Source organism: Nematostella vectensis, chromosome 1 (genome assembly GCF_932526225.1).
Source record: "Nematostella vectensis chromosome 1, jaNemVect1.1, whole genome shotgun sequence".
Lineage (NCBI taxonomy): Eukaryota > Metazoa > Cnidaria > Anthozoa > Actiniaria > Edwardsiidae > Nematostella > Nematostella vectensis.
Window position 1 is genome coordinate 1,156,395 of NC_064034.1, and position 13,799 is coordinate 1,170,193.

General features: G+C 43.8%; 50 non-coding genes across 50 annotated transcripts; all 50 read right to left on the reverse strand.

The window, feature by feature from the left end:
* Window positions 1–218: 218 nt before the first annotated feature.
* On the reverse strand, window positions 219–290 carry Trnap-cgg. The gene has a single exon. It is a non-coding gene; the product is annotated as a tRNA-Pro (tRNA).
* A 212-nt stretch (window positions 291–502) lies between these two features.
* Trnap-ugg lies at window positions 503–574 on the reverse strand. The gene has a single exon. It is a non-coding gene; the product is annotated as a tRNA-Pro (tRNA).
* A 218-nt stretch (window positions 575–792) lies between these two features.
* Window positions 793–864, reverse strand: Trnap-cgg. The gene has a single exon. It is a non-coding gene; the product is annotated as a tRNA-Pro (tRNA).
* A 66-nt stretch (window positions 865–930) lies between these two features.
* Trnap-ugg lies at window positions 931–1,002 on the reverse strand. Its single transcript has one exon. It is a non-coding gene; the product is annotated as a tRNA-Pro (tRNA).
* Window positions 1,003–1,361: 359 nt separating this feature from the next.
* On the reverse strand, window positions 1,362–1,433 carry Trnap-ugg. The gene has a single exon. It is a non-coding gene; the product is annotated as a tRNA-Pro (tRNA).
* A 69-nt stretch (window positions 1,434–1,502) lies between these two features.
* Trnap-ugg lies at window positions 1,503–1,574 on the reverse strand. The gene has a single exon. It is a non-coding gene; the product is annotated as a tRNA-Pro (tRNA).
* A 73-nt stretch (window positions 1,575–1,647) lies between these two features.
* Window positions 1,648–1,719, reverse strand: Trnap-ugg. Its single transcript has one exon. It is a non-coding gene; the product is annotated as a tRNA-Pro (tRNA).
* A 218-nt stretch (window positions 1,720–1,937) lies between these two features.
* Window positions 1,938–2,009, reverse strand: Trnap-ugg. Its single transcript has one exon. It is a non-coding gene; the product is annotated as a tRNA-Pro (tRNA).
* Window positions 2,010–2,075: 66 nt separating this feature from the next.
* Trnap-ugg lies at window positions 2,076–2,147 on the reverse strand. The gene has a single exon. It is a non-coding gene; the product is annotated as a tRNA-Pro (tRNA).
* A 73-nt stretch (window positions 2,148–2,220) lies between these two features.
* Window positions 2,221–2,292, reverse strand: Trnap-ugg. Its single transcript has one exon. It is a non-coding gene; the product is annotated as a tRNA-Pro (tRNA).
* A 218-nt stretch (window positions 2,293–2,510) lies between these two features.
* On the reverse strand, window positions 2,511–2,582 carry Trnap-cgg. Its single transcript has one exon. It is a non-coding gene; the product is annotated as a tRNA-Pro (tRNA).
* Window positions 2,583–2,794: 212 nt separating this feature from the next.
* Window positions 2,795–2,866, reverse strand: Trnap-ugg. Its single transcript has one exon. It is a non-coding gene; the product is annotated as a tRNA-Pro (tRNA).
* A 217-nt stretch (window positions 2,867–3,083) lies between these two features.
* Trnap-cgg lies at window positions 3,084–3,155 on the reverse strand. Its single transcript has one exon. It is a non-coding gene; the product is annotated as a tRNA-Pro (tRNA).
* Window positions 3,156–3,222: 67 nt separating this feature from the next.
* On the reverse strand, window positions 3,223–3,294 carry Trnap-ugg. Its single transcript has one exon. It is a non-coding gene; the product is annotated as a tRNA-Pro (tRNA).
* A 218-nt stretch (window positions 3,295–3,512) lies between these two features.
* Trnap-cgg lies at window positions 3,513–3,584 on the reverse strand. Its single transcript has one exon. It is a non-coding gene; the product is annotated as a tRNA-Pro (tRNA).
* A 212-nt stretch (window positions 3,585–3,796) lies between these two features.
* Window positions 3,797–3,868, reverse strand: Trnap-ugg. The gene has a single exon. It is a non-coding gene; the product is annotated as a tRNA-Pro (tRNA).
* Window positions 3,869–4,224: 356 nt separating this feature from the next.
* On the reverse strand, window positions 4,225–4,296 carry Trnap-ugg. Its single transcript has one exon. It is a non-coding gene; the product is annotated as a tRNA-Pro (tRNA).
* A 218-nt stretch (window positions 4,297–4,514) lies between these two features.
* On the reverse strand, window positions 4,515–4,586 carry Trnap-cgg. The gene has a single exon. It is a non-coding gene; the product is annotated as a tRNA-Pro (tRNA).
* Window positions 4,587–4,797: 211 nt separating this feature from the next.
* Trnap-ugg lies at window positions 4,798–4,869 on the reverse strand. Its single transcript has one exon. It is a non-coding gene; the product is annotated as a tRNA-Pro (tRNA).
* Window positions 4,870–5,087: 218 nt separating this feature from the next.
* Trnap-ugg lies at window positions 5,088–5,159 on the reverse strand. Its single transcript has one exon. It is a non-coding gene; the product is annotated as a tRNA-Pro (tRNA).
* A 66-nt stretch (window positions 5,160–5,225) lies between these two features.
* Trnap-ugg lies at window positions 5,226–5,297 on the reverse strand. Its single transcript has one exon. It is a non-coding gene; the product is annotated as a tRNA-Pro (tRNA).
* A 218-nt stretch (window positions 5,298–5,515) lies between these two features.
* Window positions 5,516–5,587, reverse strand: Trnap-cgg. The gene has a single exon. It is a non-coding gene; the product is annotated as a tRNA-Pro (tRNA).
* A 212-nt stretch (window positions 5,588–5,799) lies between these two features.
* Trnap-ugg lies at window positions 5,800–5,871 on the reverse strand. Its single transcript has one exon. It is a non-coding gene; the product is annotated as a tRNA-Pro (tRNA).
* A 218-nt stretch (window positions 5,872–6,089) lies between these two features.
* Window positions 6,090–6,161, reverse strand: Trnap-cgg. Its single transcript has one exon. It is a non-coding gene; the product is annotated as a tRNA-Pro (tRNA).
* Window positions 6,162–6,227: 66 nt separating this feature from the next.
* Window positions 6,228–6,299, reverse strand: Trnap-ugg. The gene has a single exon. It is a non-coding gene; the product is annotated as a tRNA-Pro (tRNA).
* Window positions 6,300–6,658: 359 nt separating this feature from the next.
* Trnap-ugg lies at window positions 6,659–6,730 on the reverse strand. Its single transcript has one exon. It is a non-coding gene; the product is annotated as a tRNA-Pro (tRNA).
* Window positions 6,731–6,799: 69 nt separating this feature from the next.
* Window positions 6,800–6,871, reverse strand: Trnap-ugg. Its single transcript has one exon. It is a non-coding gene; the product is annotated as a tRNA-Pro (tRNA).
* Window positions 6,872–6,944: 73 nt separating this feature from the next.
* Trnap-ugg lies at window positions 6,945–7,016 on the reverse strand. Its single transcript has one exon. It is a non-coding gene; the product is annotated as a tRNA-Pro (tRNA).
* Window positions 7,017–7,234: 218 nt separating this feature from the next.
* Window positions 7,235–7,306, reverse strand: Trnap-cgg. The gene has a single exon. It is a non-coding gene; the product is annotated as a tRNA-Pro (tRNA).
* Window positions 7,307–7,379: 73 nt separating this feature from the next.
* Window positions 7,380–7,451, reverse strand: Trnap-ugg. The gene has a single exon. It is a non-coding gene; the product is annotated as a tRNA-Pro (tRNA).
* Window positions 7,452–7,524: 73 nt separating this feature from the next.
* Window positions 7,525–7,596, reverse strand: Trnap-ugg. The gene has a single exon. It is a non-coding gene; the product is annotated as a tRNA-Pro (tRNA).
* A 218-nt stretch (window positions 7,597–7,814) lies between these two features.
* Window positions 7,815–7,886, reverse strand: Trnap-cgg. The gene has a single exon. It is a non-coding gene; the product is annotated as a tRNA-Pro (tRNA).
* A 212-nt stretch (window positions 7,887–8,098) lies between these two features.
* On the reverse strand, window positions 8,099–8,170 carry Trnap-ugg. Its single transcript has one exon. It is a non-coding gene; the product is annotated as a tRNA-Pro (tRNA).
* Window positions 8,171–8,387: 217 nt separating this feature from the next.
* Trnap-cgg lies at window positions 8,388–8,459 on the reverse strand. The gene has a single exon. It is a non-coding gene; the product is annotated as a tRNA-Pro (tRNA).
* Window positions 8,460–8,526: 67 nt separating this feature from the next.
* Window positions 8,527–8,598, reverse strand: Trnap-ugg. Its single transcript has one exon. It is a non-coding gene; the product is annotated as a tRNA-Pro (tRNA).
* Window positions 8,599–8,816: 218 nt separating this feature from the next.
* Window positions 8,817–8,888, reverse strand: Trnap-cgg. Its single transcript has one exon. It is a non-coding gene; the product is annotated as a tRNA-Pro (tRNA).
* Window positions 8,889–9,100: 212 nt separating this feature from the next.
* Trnap-ugg lies at window positions 9,101–9,172 on the reverse strand. The gene has a single exon. It is a non-coding gene; the product is annotated as a tRNA-Pro (tRNA).
* A 356-nt stretch (window positions 9,173–9,528) lies between these two features.
* Window positions 9,529–9,600, reverse strand: Trnap-ugg. Its single transcript has one exon. It is a non-coding gene; the product is annotated as a tRNA-Pro (tRNA).
* A 218-nt stretch (window positions 9,601–9,818) lies between these two features.
* Trnap-cgg lies at window positions 9,819–9,890 on the reverse strand. Its single transcript has one exon. It is a non-coding gene; the product is annotated as a tRNA-Pro (tRNA).
* A 211-nt stretch (window positions 9,891–10,101) lies between these two features.
* On the reverse strand, window positions 10,102–10,173 carry Trnap-ugg. Its single transcript has one exon. It is a non-coding gene; the product is annotated as a tRNA-Pro (tRNA).
* Window positions 10,174–10,391: 218 nt separating this feature from the next.
* Window positions 10,392–10,463, reverse strand: Trnap-ugg. The gene has a single exon. It is a non-coding gene; the product is annotated as a tRNA-Pro (tRNA).
* A 66-nt stretch (window positions 10,464–10,529) lies between these two features.
* On the reverse strand, window positions 10,530–10,601 carry Trnap-ugg. The gene has a single exon. It is a non-coding gene; the product is annotated as a tRNA-Pro (tRNA).
* A 218-nt stretch (window positions 10,602–10,819) lies between these two features.
* On the reverse strand, window positions 10,820–10,891 carry Trnap-cgg. The gene has a single exon. It is a non-coding gene; the product is annotated as a tRNA-Pro (tRNA).
* Window positions 10,892–11,103: 212 nt separating this feature from the next.
* Trnap-ugg lies at window positions 11,104–11,175 on the reverse strand. Its single transcript has one exon. It is a non-coding gene; the product is annotated as a tRNA-Pro (tRNA).
* A 218-nt stretch (window positions 11,176–11,393) lies between these two features.
* Trnap-cgg lies at window positions 11,394–11,465 on the reverse strand. Its single transcript has one exon. It is a non-coding gene; the product is annotated as a tRNA-Pro (tRNA).
* A 66-nt stretch (window positions 11,466–11,531) lies between these two features.
* Trnap-ugg lies at window positions 11,532–11,603 on the reverse strand. Its single transcript has one exon. It is a non-coding gene; the product is annotated as a tRNA-Pro (tRNA).
* Window positions 11,604–11,962: 359 nt separating this feature from the next.
* Trnap-ugg lies at window positions 11,963–12,034 on the reverse strand. Its single transcript has one exon. It is a non-coding gene; the product is annotated as a tRNA-Pro (tRNA).
* Window positions 12,035–12,103: 69 nt separating this feature from the next.
* Window positions 12,104–12,175, reverse strand: Trnap-ugg. The gene has a single exon. It is a non-coding gene; the product is annotated as a tRNA-Pro (tRNA).
* Window positions 12,176–13,105: 930 nt separating this feature from the next.
* On the reverse strand, window positions 13,106–13,177 carry Trnap-ugg. The gene has a single exon. It is a non-coding gene; the product is annotated as a tRNA-Pro (tRNA).
* A 504-nt stretch (window positions 13,178–13,681) lies between these two features.
* On the reverse strand, window positions 13,682–13,753 carry Trnap-ugg. Its single transcript has one exon. It is a non-coding gene; the product is annotated as a tRNA-Pro (tRNA).
* Between the last annotated feature and the right edge of the window lie 46 nt (window positions 13,754–13,799).

Genomic DNA, 13,799 nt, shown 5'->3' on the forward strand with positions numbered 1-13,799 from the left:
TTGGATATATACTGACCAAAAAATCAGATATTTGGACATTGGTTCAGAAACTGAAACAAAAACACAACAGAAAGCCCTCAGAAAGGAATCGAACCCGTGGCCTCTCGCACCCAAAGCTAGAATCATACCACTAGACAGCTGAGGCTCGGATACCTACTGTCCAAAAATTCAGATATTTGGACGTTGGTTTAGAAGCTGGAACAAAAACACAAAAGAAAGGGCTCAGACGGGAATCGAACCCGTGGCCTCTCGCACCCGAAGCGAGAATCATACCACTAGACCACTGAGCCTTGGATAGATACTGTCCAAAAAACATTGGACATTAGTTCAGTAACTGAAACAAAAACACAAAAGAAAGCCCTCAGACAGGAATCGAACACATGGCCTCTCGCACCCAAAGCTAGAATCATACCACTAGACCACTGAGCCTTGTATAGATACTGTACAAAAAATCAGATATGTGGACATTGGTTCAGTAACTGAAACAAAAACACAAAACAAAGGGCTCAGAAGGGAATCGAACCCGTGGCCTCTCGCACCCAAAGCGAGAATCATACCACTAGACCACTGAGCCTTGGATATATACTGACCAAAAAATCAGATATTTGGACATTGGTTCAGAAACTGAAACAAAAACACAACAGAAAGCCCTCAGACAGGAATCGAACCCGTGGCCTCTCGCACCCAAAGCTAGAATCATAACACTAGACAGCTGAGGCTTGGATACCTACTGTCCAAAAATTCAGATATTTGGACGTTGGTTTAGAAGCTGGAACAAAAACACAAAAGAAAGGGCTCAGACGGGAATCAAACCCGTGGCCTCTCGCACCCGAAGCGAGAATCATACCACTAGACCACTGAGCCTTGGATAGATACTTTCCAAAAACATTGTACATTAGTTCAGTAACTGAAACAAAAACACAAAACAAAGGGCTCAGACGGGAATCGAACCCGTGGCCTCTCGCACCCAAAGCGAGAACCATACCACTAGACCACTGAGCCTTGGATATATACCGAACAAACAATCAGATATTTGGACATTGGTTCAGAAACTGAAATAAAAACACAAAAGAAAGACCTCAGACAGGAAACGAACCCGTGGCCTCTCGCACCCAAAGCTAGAATCATACCCCTAGACAGCTTAGGCTAGGATAGCTACTGTTCAAAAATTCAGATATTTAGACGTTGGTTTAGCAGCTGGAACAAAAACACAAAAGAAAGGGCTCAGACGGAAATCGAACTCGTGGCCTCTCGCACCCAAAGCCAGAATCATACCACTAGACCACTGAGCATTGAATAGATACTCCGTCCAAAAAAGATTGGACATTAGTTTAGTAACTGAAACAAAAACACAAAAGAAAGGGCTCAGATGGGAATCGAACCCGTGGCCTCTCGCACCCAAAGCGAGAATCATACCACTAGACCACTGAGCATTGAATAGATACTCCGTCCAAAAAAGATTGTACATTAGTTTAGTAACTGAAACAAAAACACAAAAGAAAGGGCTCAGACGGGAATCGAACCCGTGGCCTCTCGCACCCAAAGCGAGAATCATACCACTAGACCACTGAGCCTTGTATAGATACTGTACAAAAAATCAGATATGTGAACATTGGTTCAGTAACTGAAACAAAAACACAAAACAAAGGGCTCAGACGGAAATAGAACCCGTGGCCTCTCGCACCCAAAGCGAGAATCATACCACTAGACCACTGAGCCTTGGATATATACTGACCAAAAAATCAGATATTTGGACATTGGTTCAGTAACTGAAACAAAAACACAAAACAAAGGGCTCAGACGGGAATCGAACCCGTGGCCTCTCGCACCCAAAGCTAGAATCATACCACTAGACAGCTGAGGATTGGATACCTACTGTCCAAAAATTCAGATATTTGGACGTTGGTTTAGAAGCTGGAACAAAAACACAAAAGAAAGGGCTCAGACGGGAATCGAACCCGTGGCCTCTCGCACCCAAAGCGAGAATCATACCACTAGACCACTGAGCCTTGGATAGATACTGTCCAAAAACATTGTACATTAGTTCAGTAACTGAAACAAAAACACAAAACAAAGGGCTCAGACGGGAATCGAACCCGTGGCCTCTCGCACCCAAAGCTAGAATCATACCACTAGACCACTGAGCCTTGTATAGATACTGTACAAAAAATCAGATATGTGGACATTGGTTCAGTAACTGAAACAAAAACACAAAACAAAGGGCTCAGAAGGGAATCGAACCCGTGGCCTCTCGCACCCAAAGCGAGAATCATACCACTAGACCACTGAGCCTTGGATATATACTGACCAAAAAATCAGATATGTGGACATTGGTTCAGAAACTGAAACAAAAACACAACAGAAAGCCTTCAGAAAGGAATCGAACCCGTGGCCTCTCGCACCCAAAGCTAGAATCATACCACTAAACAGCTGAAGCTTGGATATCTACTGTCCAAAAATTCAGATATTTGGACGTTGGTTTAGAAGCTGGAACAAAAACACAAAAGAAAGGGCTCAGACGGGAATCTAACCCGTGGCCTCTCGCACCCGAAGCGAGAATCATACCACTGGACCACTAAGCCTTGGATAGATACTGTCAAAACAAAATTGGACATTAGTTCAGTAACTGAAACAAAAACACAAAAGAAAGCCCTCAGACAGGAATCGAACACATGGCCTCTCGCACCCAAAGCTAGAATCATACCACTAGACCACTGAGCCTTGTATAGATACTGTACAAAAAATCAGATATGTGGACATTGGTTCAGTAACTGAAACAAAAACACAAAACAAAGGGCTCAGAAGGGAATCGAACCCGTGGCCTCTCGCACCCAAAGCGAGAATCATACCACTAGACCACTGAGCCTTGGATATATACTGACCAAAAAATCAGATATTTGGACATTGGTTCAGAAACTGAAACAAAAAACAACAGAAAACCCTCAGACAGGAATCGAACCCGTGGCCTCTAGCACCCAAAACTAGAATCATAACACTAGACAGCTGAGGCATGGATACCTACTGTCCAAAAATTCAGATATTTGGACGTTGGTTTAGAAGCTGGAACAAAAACACAAAAGAAAGGGCTCAGACGGGAATAGAACCCGTGGCCTCTCGCACCCGAAGCGAGAATCATACCACTAGACCACTGAGCCTTGGGTGGATACTGTCCAAAAAACATTGGACATTAGTTCAGTAACTGAAACAAAAACACAAAACAAAGGGCTCAGACGGGAATCGAACCCGTGGCCTCTCGCACCCAAAGCAAGAATCATACCACTAGACCACTGAGCCTTGGATATATACTGACCAAAAAATCAGATATTTGGACATTGGTTCAGAAACTGAAACAAAAACACAACAGAAATCCCTCAGAAAGGAATCGAACCCGTGGCCTCTCGCACCCAAAGCTAGAATCATACCACTAGACATCTGAGGCTTGGATACCTACTGTCCAAAAATTCAGATATTTGGACGTTGGTTTAGAAGCTGGAACAAAAACACAAAAGAAAGGGCTCAGACGGGAATCTAACCCGTGGCCTCTCGCACCCGAAGCGAGAATCATACCACTAGACCACTGAGCCTTGGATAGATACTGTCCAAAAAACATTGGACATTAGTTCAGTAACTGAAACAAAAACACAAAAGAAAGCCCTCAGACAGGAATCGAACACATGGCCTCTCGCACCCAAAGCTAGAATCATACCACTAGACCACTGAGCCTTGTATAGATACTGTACAAAAAATCAGATATGTGGACATTGGTTCAGTAACTGAAACAAAAACACAAAACAAAGGGCTCAGACGGGAATCGAACCCGTGGCCTCTCGCACCCAAAGCGAGAATCATACCACTAGACCACTGAGCCTTGGATATATACTGACCAAAAAATCAGATATTTGGACATTGGTTCAGAAACTGAAACAAAAACACAACAGAAAGCCCTCAGACAGGAATCGAACCCGTGGCCTCTCGCACCCAAAGCTAGAATCATACCACTAGACAGCTGATGCTTGGATACCTACTGTCCAAAAATTCAGATATTTGGACGTTGGTTTAGAAGCTGGAACAAAAACACAAAAGAAAGGGCTCAGATGGGAATCGAAGCCGTGGCCTCTCGCACCCGAAGCAAGAATCATACCACTAGACCACTGAGCCTTGGATAGATACTGTCCAAAAACTTTGTACATTAGTTCAGTAACTGAAACAAAAACACAAAACAAAGGGCTCAGACGGGAATCGAACCCGTGGCCTCTCGCACCCAAAGCGAGAATCATACCACTAGACCACTGAGCCTTGGATATATACTGACCAAAAAATCAGATATTTGGACATTGGTTCAGAAACTGAAACAAAAACACAACAGAAAGCCCTCAGAAAGGAATCGAACCCGTGGCCTCTCGCACCCAAAGCTAGAATCATACCACTAGACAGCTGAGGCTCGGATACCTACTGTCCAAAAATTCAGATATTTGGACGTTGGTTTAGAAGCTGGAACAAAAACACAAAAGAAAGGGCTCAGACGGGAATCGAACCCGTGGCCTCTCGCACCCGAAGCGAGAATCATACCACTAGACCACTGAGCCTTGGATAGATACTGTCCAAAAAACATTGGACATTAGTTCAGTAACTGAAACAAAAACACAAAAGAAAGCCCTCAGACAGGAATCGAACACATGGCCTCTCGCACCCAAAGCTAGAATCATACCACTAGACCACTGAGCCTTGTATAGATACTGTACAAAAAATCAGATATGTGGACATTGGTTCAGTAACTGAAAAAAAACACAAAACAAAGGGCTCAGAAGGGAATCGAACCCGTGGCCTCTCGCACCCAAAGCGAGAATCATACCACTAGACCACTGAGCATTGGATATATACTGACCAAAAAATCAGATATTTGGACATTGGTTCAGAAACTAAAACAAAAACACAACAGAAAGCCCTCAGACAGGAATCGAACCCGTGGCCTCTCGCACCCAAAGCTAGAATCATAACACTAGACAGCTGAGGCTTGGATACCTACTGTCCAAAAATTCAGATATTTGGACGTTGGTTTAGAAGCTGGAACAAAAACACAAAAGAAAGGGCTCAGACGGGAATCGAACCCGTGGCCTCTCGCACCCAAAGCGAGAATCATACCACTAGACCACTGAGCCTTGGATAGATACTGTCCAAAAACATTGTACATTAGTTCAGTAACTGAAACAAAAACACAAAACAAAGGGCTCAGACGGGAATCGAACCCGTGGCCTCTCGCACCCAAAGCGATAACCATACCACTAGACCACTGAGCCTTGGATATATACCGAACAAACAATCAGATATTTGGACGTTGGTTCAGAAACTGAAATAAAAACACAAAAGAAAGCCCTCAGACAGGAAACGAACACGTGGCCTCTCGCACCCAAAGCTAGAATCATACCCCTAGACAGCTTAGGCTAGGATAGCTACTGTCCAAAAATTCAGATATTTAGACGTTGGTTTAGCAGCTGGAACAAAAACACAAAAGAAAGGGCTCAGACGGGAATCGAACCCGTGGCCTCTCGCACCCGAAGCGAGAATCATACCACTAGACCACTGAGCCTTGGATAGATACTGTCCAAAAAACATTGGACATTAGTTTAGTAACTGAAACAAAAACACAAAAGAAAGCCCTCAGACAGGAATCAAACACATGGCCTCTCGCACCCAAAGCTAGAATCATACCACTAGACCACTGAGCCTTGTATAGATACTGTACAAAAAATCAGATATGTGGACATTGGTTCAGTAACTGAAACAAAAACACAAAACAAAGGGCTCAGAAGGGAATCGAACCCGTGGCCTCTCGCACCCAAAGCGAGAATCATACCACTAGACCACTGAGCCTTGGATATATACTGACCAAAAAATCAGATATTTGGACATTGGTTCAGAAACTGAAACAAAAACACAACAGAAAGCCCTCAGACAGGAATCAAACCCGTGGCCTCTCGCACCCAAAGCTAGAATCATAACACTAGACAGCTGAGGCTTGGATACCTACTGTCCAAAAATTAAGATATTTGGACGTTGGTTTAGAAGCTGGAACAAAAACACAAAAGAAAGGGCTCAGACGGGAATCGAACCCGTGGCCTCTAGCACCCGAAGCGAGAATCATACCACTAGACCACTGAGCCTTGGATAGATACTGTCCAAAAACATTGTACATTAGTTCAGTAACTGAAACAAAAACACAAAACAAAGGGCTCAGACGGGAATCGAACCCGTGGCCTCTCGCACCCAAAGCGAGAACCATACCACTAGACCACTGAGCCTTGGATATATACCGAACAAACAATCAGATATTTGGACATTGGTTCAGAAACTGAAATAAAAACACAAAAGAAAGCCCTCAGACAGGAAACGAACCCGTGGCCTCTCGCACCCAAAGCTAGAATCATACCCCTAGACAGCTTAGGCTAGGATAGCTACTGTCCAAAAATTCAGATATTTAGACGTTGTTTTAGCAGCTGGAACAAAAACACAAAAGAAAGGGCTCATACGGAAATCGAACTCGTGGCCTCTCGCACCCAAAGCCAGAATCATACCACTAGACCACTGAGCATTGAATAGATACTCCGTCCAAAAAAGATTGGACATTAGTTTAGTAACTGAAACAAAAACACAAAAGAAAGGGCTCAGATGGGAATCGAACCCGTGGCCTCTCGCACCCAAAGCGAGAATCATACCACTAGACCACTGAGCATTGAATAGATACTCCGTCCAAAAAAGATTGTACATTAGTTTAGTAACTGAAACAAAAACACAAAAGAAAGGGCTCAGACGGGAATCGAACCCGTGGCCTCTCGCACCCAAAGCGAGAATCATACCACTAGACCACTGAGCCTTGTATAGATACTGTACAAAAAATCAGATATGTGAACATTGGTTCAGTAACTGAAACAAAAACACAAAACAAAGGGCTCAGACGGAAATAGAACCCGTGGCCTCTCGCACCCAAAGCGAGAATCATACCACTAGACCACTGAGCCTTGGATATATACTGACCAAAAAATCAGATATTTGGACATTGGTTCAGTAACTGAAACAAAAACACAAAACAAAGGGCTCAGACGGGAATCGAACCCGTGGCCTCTCGCACCCAAAGCTAGAATCATACCACTAGACAGCTGAGGATTGGATACCTACTGTCCAAAAATTCAGATATTTGGACGTTGGTTTAGAAGCTGGAACAAAAACACAAAAGAAAGGGCTCAGACGGGAATCGAACCCGTGGCCTATCGCACCCGAAGCGAGAATCATACCACTAGACCACTGAGCCTTGGATAGATACTGTCCAAAAAATCAGATATTTGGACATTGGTTCAGTAACTGAAACAAAAACACAAAACAAAGGGCTCAGACGGGAATCGAACCCGTGGCCTCTCGCACCCAAAGCTAGAATCATACCACTAGACCACTGAGCCTTGTATAGATACTGTACAAAAAATCAGATATGTGGACATTGGTTCAGTAACTGAAACAAAAACACAAAACAAAGGGCTCAGAAGGGAATCGAACCCGTGGCCTCTCGCACCCAAAGCGAGAATCATACCACTAGACCACTGAGCCTTGGATATATACTGACCAAAAAATCAGATATGTGGACATTGGTTCAGAAACTGAAACAAAAACACAACAGAAAGCCTTCAGAAAGGAATCGAACCCGTGGCCTCTCGCACCCAAAGCTAGAATCATACCACTAAACAGCTGAAGCTTGGATATCTACTGTCCAAAAATTCAGATATTTGGACGTTGGTTTAGAAGCTGGAACAAAAACACAAAAGAAAGGGCTCAGACGGGAATCTAACCCGTGGCCTCTCGCACCCGAAGCGAGAATCATACCACTGGACCACTGAGCCTTGGATAGATACTGTCAAAACAAAATTGGACATTAGTTCAGTAACTGAAACAAAAACACAAAAGAAAGCCCTCAGACAGGAATCGAACACATGGCCTCTCGCACCCAAAGCTAGAATCATACCACTAGACCACTGAGCCTTGTATAGATACTGTACAAAAAATCAGATATGTGGACATTGGTTCAGTAACTGAAACAAAAACACAAAACAAAGGGCTCAGAAGGGAATCGAACCCGTGGCCTCTCGCACCCAAAGCGAGAATCATACCACTAGACCACTGAGCCTTGGATATATACTGACCAAAAAATCAGATATTTGGACATTGGTTCAGAAACTGAAACAAAAAACAACAGAAAACCCTCAGACAGGAATCGAACCCGTGGCCTCTAGCACCCAAAACTAGAATCATAACACTAGACAGCTGAGGCATGGATACCTACTGTCCAAAAATTCAGATATTTGGACGTTGGTTTAGAAGCTGGAACAAAAACACAAAAGAAAGGGCTCAGACGGGAATAGAACCCGTGGCCTCTCGCACCCGAAGCGAGAATCATACCACTAGACCACTGAGCCTTGGGTGGATACTGTCCAAAAAACATTGGACATTAGTTCAGTAACTGAAACAAAAACACAAAACAAAGGGCTCAGACGGGAATCGAACCCGTGGCCTCTCGCACCCAAAGCAAGAATCATACCACTAGACCACTGAGCCTTGGATATATACTGACCAAAAAATCAGATATTTGGACATTGGTTCAGAAACTGAAACAAAAACACAACAGAAATCCCTCAGAAAGGAATCGAACCCGTGGCCTCTCGCACCCAAAGCTAGAATCATACCACTAGACATCTGAGGCTTGGATACCTACTGTCCAAAAATTCAGATATTTGGACGTTGGTTTAGAAGCTGGAACAAAAACACAAAAGAAAGGGCTCAGACGGGAATCTAACCCGTGGCCTCTCGCACCCGAAGCGAGAATCATACCACTAGACCACTGAGCCTTGGATAGATACTGTCCAAAAAACATTGGACATTAGTTCAGTAACTGAAACAAAAACACAAAAGAAAGCCCTCAGACAGGAATCGAACACATGGCCTCTCGCACCCAAAGCTAGAATCATACCACTAGACCACTGAGCCTTGTATAGATACTGTACAAAAAATCAGATATGTGGACATTGGTTCAGTAACTGAAACAAAAACACAAAACAAAGGGCTCAGACGGGAATCGAACCCGTGGCCTCTCGCACCCAAAGCGAGAATCATACCACTAGACCACTGAGCCTTGGATATATACTGACCAAAAAATCAGATATTTGGACATTGGTTCAGAAACTGAAACAAAAACACAACAGAAAGCCCTCAGACAGGAATCGAACCCGTGGCCTCTCGCACCCAAAGCTAGAATCATACCACTAGACAGCTGATGCTTGGATACCTACTGTCCAAAAATTCAGATATTTGGACGTTGGTTTAGAAGCTGGAACAAAAACACAAAAGAAAGGGCTCAGATGGGAATCGAAGCCGTGGCCTCTCGCACCCGAAGCAAGAATCATACCACTAGACCACTGAGCCTTGGATAGATACTGTCCAAAAACTTTGTACATTAGTTCAGTAACTGAAACAAAAACACAAAACAAAGGGCTCAGACGGGAATCGAACCCGTGGCCTCTCGCACCCAAAGCGAGAATCATACCACTAGACCACTGAGCCTTGGATATATACTGACCAAAAAATCAGATATTTGGACATTGGTTCAGAAACTGAAACAAAAACACAACAGAAAGCCCTCAGAAAGGAATCGAACCCGTGGCCTCTCGCACCCAAAGCTAGAATCATACCACTAGACAGCTGAGGCTCGGATACCTACTGTCCAAAAATTCAGATATTTGGACGTTGGTTTAGAAGCTGGAACAAAAACACAAAAGAAAGGGCTCAGACGGGAATCGAACCCGTGGCCTCTCGCACCCGAAGCGAGAATCATACCACTAGACCACTGAGCCTTGGATAGATACTGTCCAAAAAACATTGGACATTAGTTCAGTAACTGAAACAAAAACACAAAAGAAAGCCCTCAGACAGGAATCGAACACATGGCCTCTCGCACCCAAAGCTAGAATCATACCACTAGACCACTGAGCCTTGTATAGATACTGTACAAAAAATCAGATATGTGGACATTGGTTCAGTAACTGAAAAAAAACACAAAACAAAGGGCTCAGAAGGGAATCGAACCCGTGGCCTCTCGCACCCAAAGCGAGAATCATACCACTAGACCACTGAGCATTGGATATATACTGACCAAAAAATCAGATATTTGGACATTGGTTCAGAAACTAAAACAAAAACACAACAGAAAGCCCTCAGACAGGAATCGAACCCGTGGCCTCTCGCACCCAAAGCTAGAATCATAACACTAGACAGCTGAGGCTTGGATACCTACTGTCCAAAAATTCAGATATTTGGACGTTGGTTTAGAAGCTGGAACAAAAACACAAAAGAAAGGGCTCAGACGGGAATCGAACCCGTGGCCTCTCGCACCCAAAGCGAGAATCATACCACTAGACCACTGAGCCTTGGATAGATACTGTCCAAAAACATTGTACATTAGTTCAGTAACTGAAACAAAAACACAAAACAAAGGGCTCAGACGGGAATCGAACCCGTGGCCTCTCGCACCCAAAGCGATAACCATACCACTAGACCACTGAGCCTTGGATATATACCGAACAAACAATCAGATATTTGGACGTTGGTTCAGAAACTGAAATAAAAACACAAAAGAAAGCCCTCAGACAGGAAACGAACACGTGGCCTCTCGCACCCAAAGCTAGAATCATACCCCTAGACAGCTTAGGCTAGGATAGCTACTGTCCAAAAATTCAGATATTTAGACGTTGGTTTAGCAGCTGGAACAAAAACACAAAAGAAAGGGCTCAGACGGGAATCGAACCCGTGGCCTCTCGCACCCGAAGCGAGAATCATACCACTAGACCACTGAGCCTTGGATAGATACTGTCCAAAAAACATTGGACATTAGTTTAGTAACTGAAACAAAAACACAAAAGAAAGCCCTCAGACAGGAATCAAACACATGGCCTCTCGCACCCAAAGCTAGAATCATACCACTAGACCACTGAGCCTTGTATAGATACTGTACAAAAAATCAGATATGTGGACATTGGTTCAGTAACTGAAACAAAAACACAAAACAAAGGGCTCAGAAGGGAATCGAACCCGTGGCCTCTCGCACCCAAAGCGAGAATCATACCACTAGACCACTGAGCCTTGGATATATACTGACCAAAAAATCAGATATTTGGACATTGGTTCAGAAACTGAAACAAAAACACAACAGAAAGCCCTCAGACAGGAATCAAACCCGTGGCCTCTCGCACCCAAAGCTAGAATCATAACACTAGACAGCTGAGGCTTGGATACCTACTGTCCAAAAATTAAGATATTTGGACGTTGGTTTAGAAGCTGGAACAAAAACACAAAAGAAAGGGCTCAGACGGGAATCGAACCCGTGGCCTCTAGCACCCGAAGCGAGAATCATACCACTAGACCACTGAGCCTTGGATAGATACTGTCCAAAAACATTGTACATTAGTTCAGTAACTGAAACAAAAACACAAAACAAAGGGCTCAGACGGGAATCGAACCCGTGGCCTCTCGCACCCAAAGCGAGAACCATACCACTAGACCACTGAGCCTTGGATATATACCGAACAAACAATCAGATATTTGGACATTGGTTCAGAAACTGAAATAAAAACACAAAAGAAAGCCCTCAGACAGGAAACGAACCCGTGGCCTCTCGCACCCAAAGCTAGAATCATACCCCTAGACAGCTTAGGCTAGGATAGCTACTGTCCAAAAATTCAGATATTTAGACGTTGTTTTAGCAGCTGGAACAAAAACACAAAAGAAAGGGCTCATACGGAAATCGAACTCGTGGCCTCTCGCACCCAAAGCCAGAATCATACCACTAGACCACTGAGCATTGAATAGATACTCCGTCCAAAAAAGATTGGACATTAGTTTAGTAACTGAAACAAATACACAAAAGAAAGGGCTCAGACGGGAATCGAACCCGTGGCCTCTCGCACCCAAAGCGAGAATCATACCACTAGACCACTGAGCATTGAATAGATACTCCGTCCAAAAAAGATTGGACATTAGTTTAGTAACTGAAACAAAAACACAAAAGAAAGGGCTCAGACGGGAATCGAACCCGTGGCCTCTCGCACCCAAAGCAAGAATCATACCACTAGACCACTGAGCCTTGTATAGATACTGTACAAAAAATCAGATATGTGGACATTGGTTCAGTAACTTAAACAAAAGCACAAAACAAAGGGCTTAGACGGAAATAGAACCCGTGGCCTCTCGCACCCAAAGCGAGAATCATACCACTAGACCACTGAGCCTTGGATATATACTGACCAAAAAATCAGATATTTGGACATTGGTTCAGAAACTGAAACAAAAACACAAAAGAAAGCCCTCAGACAGGAATCGAACACATGGCCTCTCGCACCCAAAGCTAAAATCATACCACTAGACCACTGAGCCTTGTAAAGATACTGTACAAAAAATCAGATATGTGGACATTGGTTCAGTAACTGAAACAAAAACACAAAACAAAGGGCTCAGACGGGAATCGAACCCGTGGCCTCTCGCACCCAAAGCTAGAATCATACCACTAGACAGCTGAGGATTGGATACCTACTGTCCAAAAATTCAGATATTTGGACGTTGGTTTAGAAGCTGGAACAAAAACACAAAAGAAAGGGCTCAGACGGGAATCGAACCCGTGGCCTATCGCACCCGAAGCGAGAATAATACCACTAGACCACTTAGCCTTGGATAGATACTGTCCAAAAAACATTGGACATTAGTTCAGTAACTGAAACAAAAACACAAAAGAAAGCCCTCAGACAGGAATCGAACACATGGCCTCTCGCACCCAAAGCTAGAATCATACCACTAGACCACTGATCCTTGGATATATACTGACCAAAAAATCAGATATGTGGACATTGGTTCAGAAACTGAAACAAAAACACAACAGAAAGCCTTCAGAAAGGAATCGAACCCGTGGCCTCTCGCACCCGAAGCGAGAATCATACCACTAGACCACTGAGCCTTGGATAGATACTGTCCAAAAACATTGTACATTAGTTCAGTAACTGAAACAAAAAGACAAAACAAAGGGCTCAGACGGGAATCGAACCCGTGGCCTCTCGCACCCAAAGCGAGAACCATACCACTAGACCACTGAGCCATGGATATATACTGAACAAACAATCAGATATTTGGACATTCGTTCAGAAACTGAAATAAAAACACAAAAGAAAGCCCTCAGACAGGAAACGAACCCGTGGCCTCTCGCACCCAAAGCTAGAATCATACCACTAGACAGCTTAGGCTAGGATAGCTATTGTCCAAAAATTCAGATATTTAGACGTTGGTTTAGCAGCTGGAACAAAAACACAAAAGAAAGGGCTCAGACGGAAATCGAACTCGTGGCCTCTCGCACCCAAAGCCAGAATCATACCACTAGACCACTGAGCCTTGAATAGATACTCCGTCCAAAAAAGCTTGGACATTAGTTTAGTAACTAAAACAAAAACACAAAAGAAATTTCTCAGACTGGAATCTGCTACTTGGCCTCTCGTACCCAAAGAGAGAATCATACAACTAGACCGCTGAGCCTTGTATAGATACTGTCCAAAAAATCGGATATGTGGACATTGGTTCAGTAACTGAAACAAAAACACAAAATAAAGGGCTCCGACGGGAATCGAACCCGTGGCCTCTCGCACCCAAAGCGAGAATCATACCACTAGACCACTGAGCCTTGGATATATACTGACCAAAAAATCAGATATTTGGACATTGGTTCA